Consider the following 13,298-nt stretch of genomic DNA (forward strand, 5'->3'; position numbering starts at 1 on the left):
ATGAGGCAGCTTATAATTCAATTATAACTCCCCTCTGGGAACCATATAATTATATATAAAAGACCTAAGCCATCATATGTTCTCCATTTATTTTTTGTTATGAAAGGATTTGTCTAAAGTCTGATATTAAATTTGAATAGGTCTGAGTCAATTTGCACCTCAAGATTTACCCAGATACTAAGATAATAAACTGTATTCACCTAGCTGAAAGACACTAGGAGTTGATCTGTTTACCCGAACAAAAAGCCATCATATCCTTATCTCTCTTTGGAGATTATACACACACACACAGACACACACACACACACACACACACACACACACACACACATTTCCCATACATACCCACACTCATGTTTTTAATTGAACTTGTAATGAAATAGTATTGTAAACTGCAGGCATAATTACTGTGACTCAGATCTGAATAAAAGCTTTAGCACACTGCACCAATTAGTTAATAGTTCAAAAGAGCATATATTTTGTAGAAATAAGGCACAGGGACAATTGATATTGATCTTCATCCAGGAAACTCTGCCTCATTCATTTATTCATTTAGTAGACAGTCACTGAGCATTGCTATATACCAGGTATCACATTTTCCCTCACTACTCATAGTTTATTTGAGAATGCATTTGAGCTCTTGAAAGTGCTCTCTAGGAGAACACAACTCATTTTTCAGCAATGAATTCCAAAGTTTGCCACTTATTTAATTCCACAAAGATTTCACATACACCCCATATTTAACAATGTGCTTGGCTACAGTATGTGGGTAACAAAGGAGTAACTATAACATAAACAAAGGAGTAACTATAACATAAACTGTATTCTCTAGGAACTTTACAGTTTAGCTGAAGAGCTGAGGATAGCTTACAGGTAGAGGAAACCCAGAGGTCGGCAATAAGAAACAGTAAAGACAGGTAAATGTGCAGAAGAAGAGACGGGGCATGCCAAAAATGAATACATAATTAGTACACAAAATAACCCACAATTTTGCCTGTAAGATGTTCTGAGACCGCATCATGATTCCCCTTAAGAATTGAGCCTTTCAGTGTCTGACCTGTGCTCTCGAGCAATAGAGCAAAGGTGTAGATCCCATGCTATGAAATCAGAATGCAGGGTCTTCAGCTCTGAGACTTACCATGGGATTTGGAGTGAACTAGTTTAACCTCCCCATGCCTTCATATGCTTATATGTGAAATGAAGATAAGAAGAATCTACTTTTCCCAAGCGTTGTTATAAAAATTAAGAGTTAACATCAGAAAAGCAGTCTGAGTATGTTATGGACTGAATGTTTATGTTGTCCCAAAAGTCTTATGTTGAAGTCCGAACCGCCAATGTGACAATGTTAAGAGGCAGGGCCTTTGAAAGGTGATCAGGTCATGAGGTTGGACCCTTCATAAATAGGATTAGTGTCCTTATAAAAGAGACCCCAGAGAGCTGTCTTGCCACTTCTTCCACGTGATGCAGGCCCTCACCAGAACCCAAATCTGCTGGCAGCGCAGTTTTGGACTTCTTGGCTTCCAGAACTGTGAGAGATATACTTCTGTTATTTTAAGCCACCCAGTCTTTGGTATTTTGTTAGAGCAGCCCGAATTGACTAAGACAGAACAGTGCCTGCCACACAGTAAGTAACCTTCATCATTATTATCCCAGTAATGTTGGCTGGAGACAAAGGGGAAATTTATATAAGATTAAGATCTGGCCACAGTTGGGAACTTTTTGACAGTCAGATTTTTTTTAATGTGATGCTAAAAGATGGAAATAATAATATACAACCAAGAATAGGTGATTAAGCTAAACCTAGCACAACTTGTGAAAGATACAGAGACCAAGAAACTCAGGAGTGGAGGCTTTTTTAGGTCTATCTGGGGCAAGATTAAAAATGAGTGAAGGTGAACATTCTACTGTCAGTGGTGTAATGATGATACCTGTCAAATCCTAAAATCAATAATTAGATAACCTCTATTTTCCATCTGTCTTTTCGGTCAAAGAGATTTATTTTGGGACTAAAAGAATAACAGAACCATAGCAAGAATAAATTGAAACCCAGGATTCATGAGGAGTTAATGTTAAAAACACTTATGTTTCCAGGCCTTCATGAAAGATTTCTGAGAGTACTGACTTAGCTCGGAGAGTAGAAAGCAGCCAGTACCGGAGTCAACATAGGCATACTCTGAATATGTCTTGACAGACTAACTTCACTTTCCTTTTAAGCAATATGACTAAATTGACAGGACAAGGAAATGGGTACATTTTACTGTTTTATATTCAAAAAAGTACTTTGCAAAGCATTTCATGATATGCTATTGGAAGAGTTTAAACGATATTACAATGGTGCCATTAAGTTGACACATAAATGAATGAACAACCATACCAAAGTTTCAGTTGGTTAATTTCAGTCTAGTTATCTCCTCTTCCTCATCTTATTCAACATTTTTATCCATTCCATGGGTGAAGAGGTCATTTTTAGAGGACACAGAACTAGTTCGAATAGCTAACCTGTTGAATGATATAACCAGGATGCCCCAAATTCATGCCAGGATGTAACTATGAGCCAAATATAACATATTAGAATTTCACAGACAGATATATAAAGTCCTTTATTTTCATTAAAAATATCTCTACTACATTAAGTACATCGTGGTTCATTTGACTTTAAAATAGCATATGTATAGGGGCGTCTGGGTGGCTCAGTCAGTTAAGCATCCGACTTCAGCTCAGGTCGTGATCTCCCGGTCCGTGAGTTCCAGCCCCGCGTCGGGCTCTGTGCTGACAGCTCAGAGCCTGGAGCCTGTTTCAGATTCTGTGTCTCCCTCTCTCTGACCCTCCCCCGTTCATGCTCTGTCTCTCTCTGTCTCAAAAATAAATAAACGTTAAAAAAAATTTAAATAGCATATGTATAGATACTAAAAGATATTAGTTGACTGTAAGCATAAGGAGTTAGAAGGATGATGTGGTTGATATGAGCATAGGCTATGTAAATAGAAATATAGACCCTAGAAAGAAATGTATTCTTGGTATATACTATTCTTGATGTGATTTGGGACTACACCTGGAGTACTGTATTCACCAATGGGCCCCTCATCTTGAAAAGGCCACAGACCAAATAGGGTGTGTTGAGAAGAGAACAAGGAGATAGTTGGATGGCATGAAGAGATGTCATTCCTACATGTGTTAAATGGCCACTTGTCAAGAAAATTGTGCAAAGGACTCCAAACAACAGGAATAGATGACTTATATATAAGGGTTCTTCTAAGCCTGAGTCTGTGCCTTAAAGAGGGAAAACTGGAAAGAAGCTGGAAGCGGAGAGTGAGAGCTGATGGGAAGCTAGGAACTAAGGAACACAGGGGTTGCTACTGGATTATGGGTATTCATGAATAAATTTTGGGGGGGGGTCAACTTTTCTCTGAAACTCAGATGGTCTGGGACTAACTTCCTCAGTTACATCTCCTACTGGCTTCTAGCCCAGAGTTCCTCACTGCAGTAAGCCTGATTCAGAGCCTTGCTACTTATGCTAACAAAGGGAAACAGAAAATTAGTGGCAATTTTTATCATCCTTCATTATTGTTCTCTTCAAGTTGCAATTCCCAATGAGCTGACTGCATGGGGAACATTTGGCACTATTGGAATAATCACTGAACTGAGAGAATACCAAGGTTATATAAAACCTGCATTAGTCCATTTTCTCAGATTTTTTCCTCAATTTTGTAATCTGAGAAAGAAGGAAGTCAGATTAAATGGTTCCTAAAATCACTTTCACACTGAAAATGTACTATAATTCTATCCCAACTGTATTAATTTTTAAAGAATACTTCATGGGTTTTTTTTCAAAGTCACTCAAAAAACATGAAAATAAGCCACCATTTCACTTAGTGAATTAAATTGAATGAAATATTGCCATGCTACATATTCAGTCCCGACAATGCAAAGAACGTTAATAAGTTCTGTGATTCAGGCAAATATAGTTTTATTTCTAGTTCTAATTGCTTTAAATGTTCTCTTGTTTGGTGCGTGATTGGTCTGTGTAAACTTGGATCCAATTTTATTTTTTTTAATGTTTATTTATTTATTTTGAGGGGGGAGGGGCAGAGGGAAAGGGGAGAGAGAATCCCAAGCAGGCTCCACACTCAGGGTGGAGCCTGATGTGGGGCTGATCTCATGACTGTAAGATCATAACCTGAGTTGAAATCAAGAGTTGGCCACTTAACTGACTGAGCCACGCAGACGCCCCAAACTTGGATCCAATTTTAAAACATTAGCTCAATCTGGTAGAATCTCACACAATCCTTCTTTAAAGAGCTGACTCCTACCATAGCAAATGCCAGATCAAGCAAAAAAGGGACCTGTTGCCAAAACTCCATGCTTGGGAGAGAAGGTCAGAGGCCCAATAAGACCACCGAAGAGGAGTGAACCTGGGACACTACTATGAATTTCCTCGAGCAGGATTTCTCCAAATTAGAATGGCTCTTTCTAGTTTTTGATTCAACTTTCATATTTGAGTCTAAATATGTCATTTATGTAAAAGGCAGAAATACCTAGCATAGGAAAAAGTGAAAGGCCCAAACATACAGTATTTTTAGATGTAGGGCTTAAGGCATAAATACTTCATTTTCAGTGACTTTCAAATGTAATTTTTCTCTGAAATAGAAATGACAGGTCAGAGAATCATTGTTCACTTCCCACCATAACAGTACATTGGTTTGCAGAGATGCACAGCAAATGTTAAGGGCTCATTCTCGCCTCCACACTCCCAAAGAAAGGGTTAATTTTCCTCAGACTCCAAGTCAAGGGGTCTGGGGAAAAATCCAATCTCATCAAAAACCCTGTGACATGAGTAGCTTCCCAAGCATTATAGACCACTTATTTCCAAAATAACATTGGTGTTCAAATAGATTTCAGTTTATTATGTTGGAGACTTCCGGGTAAGGGACATTTTGCCAGAGACTCTAGGAGAAAGACTCTGAAATGCTATTTGTTGATAGGGAGAGGGAAATCTATAGTTTATCTAATGAAAGCCTTCCCTATTGCTCCCCTCTATTTTAGAAAGCATTCATCTCTGCTCCTCACTTCTTGGGTCCCACTTGATCTATTGTATCACCTATCTAGGCTCTCAGTAACTGAAGTTCAGGCAGCCATCAAAAGGGAATGCTTATTCAAAGACTACTGGCGAGACAGGCAAACTTCGATCATGTCTGAGCTACGTAGCAGGCCACAGCTTCCTTCATACTGCTAACATTTGAAATGGCTTCTCTACGTGGTTACTTCTCGTTTTGTGTGTGGTTTTGTTTCAGAAAGGGGTTGTTTTTGTTTTCAAACATGCCCCTAAAGAAACTAATTGCAAGCTCCCATTCAACACTTTATGCTTTTCCTCCTCACCCTTCCTCTCCAGTTTTTAGAGAATTAAAGTTGGTTCTGAAGTATCCTGTACTTTTCTGTAAATCCCAGTGAAAAGTTGATTCAGAAGTGACCTGCAGTGCTTTGGAGGATGTGCAAAGGAAGAGTAAGAATGAACATTCTAGTACCATACACTAAAAATGCACATCATTTCAAATGAAACACTCTCTGATTTGAGTTATTAAGCAAAGAAAGACAAACTAATAATACGCCGCTGACTTGGAAATAATCACAACAGCTTTGTGATTCAGTGAGAATTAGGAGATGTCCTGGGGGATGCAAGCTAGAATGAAAAGAAGTGATAATGGTAGTCTGACAATATTCAGGATTTTCATCTAGGATGATTGTGCTATCAATTGCCACAACTGATGCCTCCCCCCAACTCCAATTAGACCTGCTCAGTGTTCTGCTCCATGATAGATATGGAAAATACCCAGAAAACAATGAATGGAATAGGGAACAGTCAAAAAGTATTATTAAGCATCTGAGACCTGGAAGGACAAAGGCTAAGACAGGTATATGATGGGAATCCAAAAATTAAGTATGGATTGAATGAATCACATTTCAGAAAGGTAAATTGGGTAACATCCCACAAAATTGATGAATGAAATTTATTTACCACTTACACATTAGTTTTTTTTTCAAATATGTTAACCTAGGGGAATGAAATATGAACAAGACATAACCTCAGAAGTTCACATTCTAGCTGGACAAATGATAAAATGATAGAAAAAATTTAAAAGAGACATGGGCTAGGAGTATAAGAACATATAAGGGATCCGTTTTGTGAGAGATGGAAGTAAGTGGGTCTTAAGAAGAGTGTATGAAGATGTGACAAAGGAGAGGACATTTGACCTGGGCCTTGAGCATGTTCTTGAAAGTTCATTGGTCGCAGAAGGGAAATAAGGCTATTCCAGAAGAGAGGCAAAAGCATGAATGGAGACAAAATAACTTGTTCAAGAAACAGAGAAAGACCCAAGGAGGTTGGCGTAGAGCCTGCAATTGGGAGAAATAATAAGAATTAAGCCAAAGGTAGGCAGAGTCTTAAATGCCATGACAAGAAACTTGTACAGTATCGTGTAGGCAACAGAGAGCCAACAGCAGGTTTTAAATGAGAGAGTGTTCTTGGTGCTGGCTCCAGCTTCTAGAGACTGAGTCTACTTGTTAAGATTCTGGGGAGTGAAAATGAGACCCAATGGGAGGACATGCTTGACTGTTTCTCAAATATCCGAGGGGTCATGTATGGTATGGGAAGAAATCAGATGTACTCTGTATGGCTCAAACCAGTGGCTGGACGTATTTGAGCTCAGTATGAAGAAGAGCTAACAGGGTCAGTCATGGGTGGAATGGGCTGCTTCAGAAGTTCTCCAGATGTTCTCAGTCACCTAATGGAATGCTATAGAAGGGATTAAAATATTATATGACCCATATAATATTATACACACACACACACACACACACACACACACCCACACGGGGCGGGGGGGGGGGGGGAGAGAAGAGGTATTCAACTAGACAACCTTTCAGATTCCTTCCAAAAGGGATTCCACTCACTTGTCCACAAGAAAAATCTTCATATAGACAGAAGATACATATTGTCTCCTGCTCCTTTTTCTTCACTCCAAACACTTTCTCTTCCTTTATCCATTTTGAATACATCTTAAACTTACACAATGTTACACATCAATTATATGTTAATAGAGGTGAGGGAAAAAACAATGACGACAAGCTTTACCTTTACCCTTCTGGTTGATTTCTTCTGGATACCGTCATGCAGTCAGCCCGTTCCTAACCAAATATGGCACCGAAAACTGAGCATACTACTTCCCCCAAAAAAGCAACCAGATCCCTATGTTACTACTTAGGATTTTATGTACAGTAAAACCTTAATTAACTGAAGCCCAACTAATGAAACATTTTATTTCATGTTCTATACTCAACTTTATGGGAAAAAGAAACATGGTGACTAGGCAAGCATTATCTTAAATTTACAAAAAGAAAAACAAATTTGGCTCCCAAGGAATGGTCTGGCCCAATATAAATTAATCACAATCTCCTACTTATCTCATAAAATAAGAACTAATTTCAGAATGATGAACTTGAGGCCCTGAAAAAATATTCCAAATACCAAAGTAAAATTCAATTATGTTCACTAAACTGTACTTATTAAGGGAGTAAAATGGACTATAGTTTTACAAAATGTTTGAACCACAAAGACTGAAATAAAAAATAGTTGTGCTATTTAATTTTTTAAAAGCTTCAACTAGTATCCCCTTCCCTAAGCATCTAGTTAATCAAGGTTTTTTTTTATATATATATTATAGAACCACGTCCTTCATTTCTTACAAAAGGAAAGGGAATATTTCATTTTTACCTCTACACCTACCGCTGACATGGCACCTAGGTTTTTAATGAATTCACTGAATTAATAACACAGATGCTTTAGTTATTATTATTAGCCTGCCTCAGTAGTCATATTCTCATTTCATCTTCAAAATGTTCCTGGCTCTGTAGTCATATATTGCTGTCAGGTCATACAAATAAGGGACATAATTATAAATAGAGTACATATAGTATTATGTGCATTCATCATAGTAGAATATAGGATATTAAAAAACCAAAAGGAATCTTGAAGGTCATCTAATTTAACCATATAATTTTACAGAGGTGGGAACTAAGATGCAGAGAATTTAAGTAACTTGTTAAAGATCATACAGCTTGTTAGTGATAGAGGCAGGACTAAACACTGGTTTTTCTCTCTCTTGGTCCTGTGATTTTTCTTCTACAACAAACTGCCTCTGCATTTTTTAGAGTCAAGTAGGAAACAGATATACATTTTTTTGTGCTGAAACATGAAGTTGCTCAGAAATGTCATTCCATTTTGACACTAGAATTCTCAGACACAAAGAAGGCTGGTTTTCTTCTCTTTTATTGGAAAGGTATCTTGTGTATTTATTTTATATCCTTGCTACTCTAAAATCAATCTGATGATGTTTTAAGAGACAATAAAAGCAGGAATAATATGGCATAGATTTATCTATCACTGGCAGCAATGCAGGAATTGCCAGTTACTGTTATTTGTCAGTAATTTATAAGAGTACCTGTTGGACACCAAGACATGACGAGTTACTTTGTGTTACCAAACTAAGAACTTCTGATTTCATTTTTAAGAAATCATAATTCTTGGGGTGCCTGGGTGGCTCAGTCGGTTAAGCGACCAACTCTTTTTGATCTCAGCTCGGGTCATGAACTCACAGTTTGTGACATGGAGCCCCATGTAGGGCTCCACGCTGATGGTGAGGAGCCTACTTGGGACTCTCTCTCTCCCTCTCTCTCTCTGCCCCTCCCCTGCTTGCATGCATTCTCTCTCTCTCCCTCTCTCTCTCTCTCTCTCTCTCTGTCTGTCTCTCTATCTGTCTCTCTCTCAAAATAAACAAACATTTTAAAAAAACCTTTTATGAAATCGTAATTCTTGGAAGTGAATTGCACACACAGGAAATGTCACGAAGCAAGGTTTGGGGCTGTGGTATTCAAAGTTTTGAGGGGCTATATAATGAACAGAAGACCTTCAGAAGTCTGGGAAAGAAACTGGAAGTCAACACGGGTAAGCCTTCCAGAACTGATGGAATCTTCCATGCCACCTTGGTTTTGTATCTCACTTGGTTTTGAACATGGTGAGTGTCATGTTATATTCAAAGTGCTATGTAAGCTCTTTTTATGATAAAGGAGGAGGTTTTTGGTCATTTGCCTTGTGATCACATTGATGGAGACCTCTAGAAAGAAGCTACAAAGACTACATTCTGGAATTACAAACTAAAATCTAACCTGGACAATAAAAAAAAAGTTATTCATGGGGGCACCTGGGTGGCTCATTCGGTTAAGCATCTGACTTCAGCACAGGTCACAGTCTCATGGCTTGTGAGTTCGAACCCCACATAGAGCTCTCTGCTGTTGCACGCAGCCTGCTTTGGATTCTCTGACTCCCTCTCTCTCTGTTCCTCCCCCATTAGCGTGCATGCGCATGCTCTCTCTCTCTCAAAAATAAAACATTGTTTTGAGAGTTATTCATAGTAAACAAGCCTCAATAGGGATTCATGGCTGCTAGTTTACAAAAGTATCAAATATTTCAGATCAAACATTGTGCATCACACTGAGGCACAAGGCAGGAAAATTAGCTTGTTGTATGCTGTCAACTCTCTAAAGCACTCAATAATCTATGTGGACATGAAGGGAAATTCTAACGGAAAGAAAGCTGATGGCTGATGAAAATATTAAGAAAAGCAACAAAGGCAAAAATAATCCCATTTCTTCAGTTTGTGAACTATAGTGTCTATGCTCTCTGGGAAAATGGGATACATTGATGAAGAAGAGATTAAAAGCATTCTAAAACTTAATAAATGATCAACTAAAAAATATCACATAATTACTTTGCTGTTATGGCCGATCATAAAGTATACCTGAAAAAATAAAAATGCAATTTCAATTTCCTTGCTCTTTTATGTTTATATTATCGGAAATGATAGTGTAGTTTTTTAATTTATACATCAGAAAGGCCATTTGAGGAAAAAATGGGCTTTCACAACTCTAATCCTTCACTGGTACATTTTTTCCACTTTTATAATGAGGATTAAAACTCCAAATGAGTTACCTGTAATACTTTTCATTTCTGTATCTGTTGATTGTCAACACTGGTTTTTCTGAGTCATGGTAGGTGGGTGGGTAAGAAAATGAGTAGTCTTCATTTTCAAAATAAATCACAATACGGATAGTGGGCAGGAGGGACTAATGGCTGCCAAGGTTCCTGTTCAGTGTATCACTTCAAGGTCTACCTAGTGCATTTTTACTTCATTAATCAATGGCCACTTAATAAGTTCCTTCCAAGTCAAAGAACATCACTCACCAGGCCCCATCATTGCACACCTGAGTTGCAGCAGATTATTGCCACAACAGATTACTGAAATGCCTGACAAACTGGTTTATAATGTTTCATTCTTACAGTGTCAGGTAAAATTTAGCAGAATTAGGATTGACATCAAAGGCATTTCTGAAAAGGTCATGATCTTATCACATCACTTAGATTAAGCACTGTAAGAATTTGCTTCAAGTTGGTTGGGAAATCTTTAAAATTCTAGACAACTTCAAGAAGACATTCAGAGTTCTCCCCCAGTGACCTCACTGAATTTGTTGGAAAGCTGGAGGGCATAATGTTGACAGTGCTGCTTACTTGAATAACTCATAAGACTAGAAGGCAGCTTAGTCGGTGCTTACAGGATTCCACGAGCAGTCAGAGAAAAGATAGCCAGCTGGATCACCAGTTAGTTTTTTCTTTACCTACATGTCTCCACAACACTGGTTTTACCTTCCGTGCTGCCAAGCAAGTCCCTCTGGGCCTGGCTCATCAGGCTGGCCCTTCTCCCTACTGGTCCAGACACAAAACTGATCTTAGAGAAGTTACTGCTTAGGCACCTGTCACACCACACCACACCATATCACATTCTATCGCCTAAGATCCTCCTAACTCAGCCTCTAAAGGTTTTAAATAAGCAACTTCCAGCTGATAAAACCATCTCTGTCACCTGGGGCCTCTACCACTGGAACTTCTCCATTTCTACTACTCATCGATGGCATGTGTCGGCCACGCACCCGCCACCGGTAGTCCAATTCCAGCAGTTCCGTATCTACCAATAGCCCCTCCTCATCCGAACTCTGTACTCTAGGCAGCTCTAGAGCAACACTAATTACACTAGGACTATTTCTCACTCAGACTACTGCTTATAATATTTCCCTATCCTTCCTTCTTCCCTTCCCCATCCTCTAGCCGAACCCTATCTATCACCCGTTATTAAAGGTCCTCTTCTGGGGTTCCTGGGTGGCTCAGAAAGTTGAGCGTCTGACTCTTGGTTTCAGCTCTGGTCACAGTCCCAGGGTCGTGGGATCGAGGCCCACATGGGGATATTCTCTCTCTCTCTCTCTCTCTCTCTCTCTCTCTTTTGCCCTTCTCTCCTGCCTGTACCTTCTCTCTCTCTAAAATAAAATTTAAGGGGGTGCCTAAGTGGCTCAGTCAATTAAGCCTCCGACTTCAGCTCAGGTCGCGTTTTGTGATTTTGAGCCCAACACTGGGCTCTGTGCTGACAGCGTGGAGCCTACTTGGGAATTCTCTCTCTCCCCTCTCTCCACCCCTTTCCCACTCACTCGTGCTCTCTCTCTCAAAATAAACATTTTTTAAGTCTAAAAATAAATAAAATTCTTTTTAAAAATAGAAAAAATAAAGGTCCCCTTCCTTCAGAAGGCCTTTCCTGCGTGCTTCAACAATGATAAAAGCTACCATCTATTAAGCATCTATTACTTGACACTTTGAATCCATTACGGTTTTGTTAAGATATAATCTACATGCCATAAAACACACCTATTTAGAATGTACAATTCAATGATTTTTAGTTTACTGGGTTATGCAATCATTACCACAAACCAATTTTGGAATATTTACATCACCCCAAAAAAGCATCCCCCTGTGGCCATCTGCAGTCCCTCCCTGCTCCCACTACTAGTCCCTGGCAACCACTAATTTACTATCTGTCTCTATAGATTTGCCTTTTCAGAAAATTATGCACAAATGGGATCATACAATATGCAGTCTTTTACCTCTGGATTCTTTCACTTAGCATAATGTTTTTGACCATTTCATCCATGTTGTAGCATGTTATCAGAGCTTCATTCCTGTTTAGGGCTGAACAGTATATCCACTGTATGTATGTATTACATTTTCCTCATCCACTACCAGTTGATGGACATTTGGGTTGTGTCTGCTTTTCAGCTACTAGGAATAATACTGTTAAGAACATTCAAATAGAAGTTTTTGTGTGTGCCTATTTGTTTTTTATTCTTGTGTATATACCTAGGAGTAGAATTGTTTGATCATATAGTAAATTTATGTTTAACTTTTTTGATAACATATATATGATATGTATATCTTACAATTATAATTTTATATATATATATATAATCATTCACCTATTTAAAGTATACAATTCAATGGATTTTAGTATATTCAGAGTTGTGCAACCATCACCACAATCAAATTTTGAACATTTTTACTACCCCAAAAAGAAACCCCATACCCTTGCATCCATTATTGATGACCTTAACAGCATCCTTAAAAGTTAGGTATTACATCCTTAGTTTTACAGATACAATAAACAGAGGATCAGCAAAGTCAGATACCTGATAAACATCAAAGCCTGCATTTGAACCCAATCTACATGACTCTATGGCTTACAGTATCTCCACATCACCATGTTGTCACTAATCCTCAGTCTCCCTTCACTGAGATCATTCTAAACTGCTCACCTGACTGCCTGTTTATGTCTTTCCTTGAGTACGTAGTCATCAATTTCCGTATTTATGTCTTACACCTCAAAGATACCTTGTATCTAACACTAAACCATAAAGTAAGGAAGAGCCAGAAGTGTATACTTTAACTCATTTGACTTCTTCTCAATCCCAAAAACTATTACAAAAAGCTCTTAATATTTTTTCTAATTAATGGAAATTATTCTTTATTATTAACCTAAATATCTACTCTTATTAAGGTCAATCTTCCATCTTTTCCTTTAGTGTCAGTACAGCACGAGCAGCTGAAGCCCCATCATGTTTTAGAGTCACCTCACCCTGGAAATATCTACATGTGCTTGGAATTTACTGCTCCAGCCAACATGTATATAGTTTGCACCATGTAGTTTTTTAGACCCCTATGTTTCAGCTGAATGTGGACTTGTCCTCTATGATGTTAATGTAAATATAGATCATGTTTTCCCAAATTGATAAAAAGCATCTCATGGGAAAATACCATGTCATTTGGTTTGGATCCCCTGTGTTAACCAACACAGTGATGAATAAATATACAT

General features: G+C 38.4%; 1 protein-coding gene across 2 annotated transcripts in view; it reads right to left on the minus strand.

The window, feature by feature from the left end:
• Positions 1 to 13,298, minus strand: part of TENM1 (teneurin transmembrane protein 1) — a 796,361-nt gene that overhangs the window by 660,636 nt on the left and 122,427 nt on the right. The gene's annotated exons all lie outside the window — the stretch shown is intronic.

Source organism: Herpailurus yagouaroundi, unplaced genomic scaffold, assembly GCF_014898765.1.
Source record: "Herpailurus yagouaroundi ecotype Mexico unplaced genomic scaffold, PumYag 67641, whole genome shotgun sequence".
Taxonomy (NCBI): Eukaryota; Metazoa; Chordata; class Mammalia; order Carnivora; family Felidae; genus Herpailurus; species Herpailurus yagouaroundi.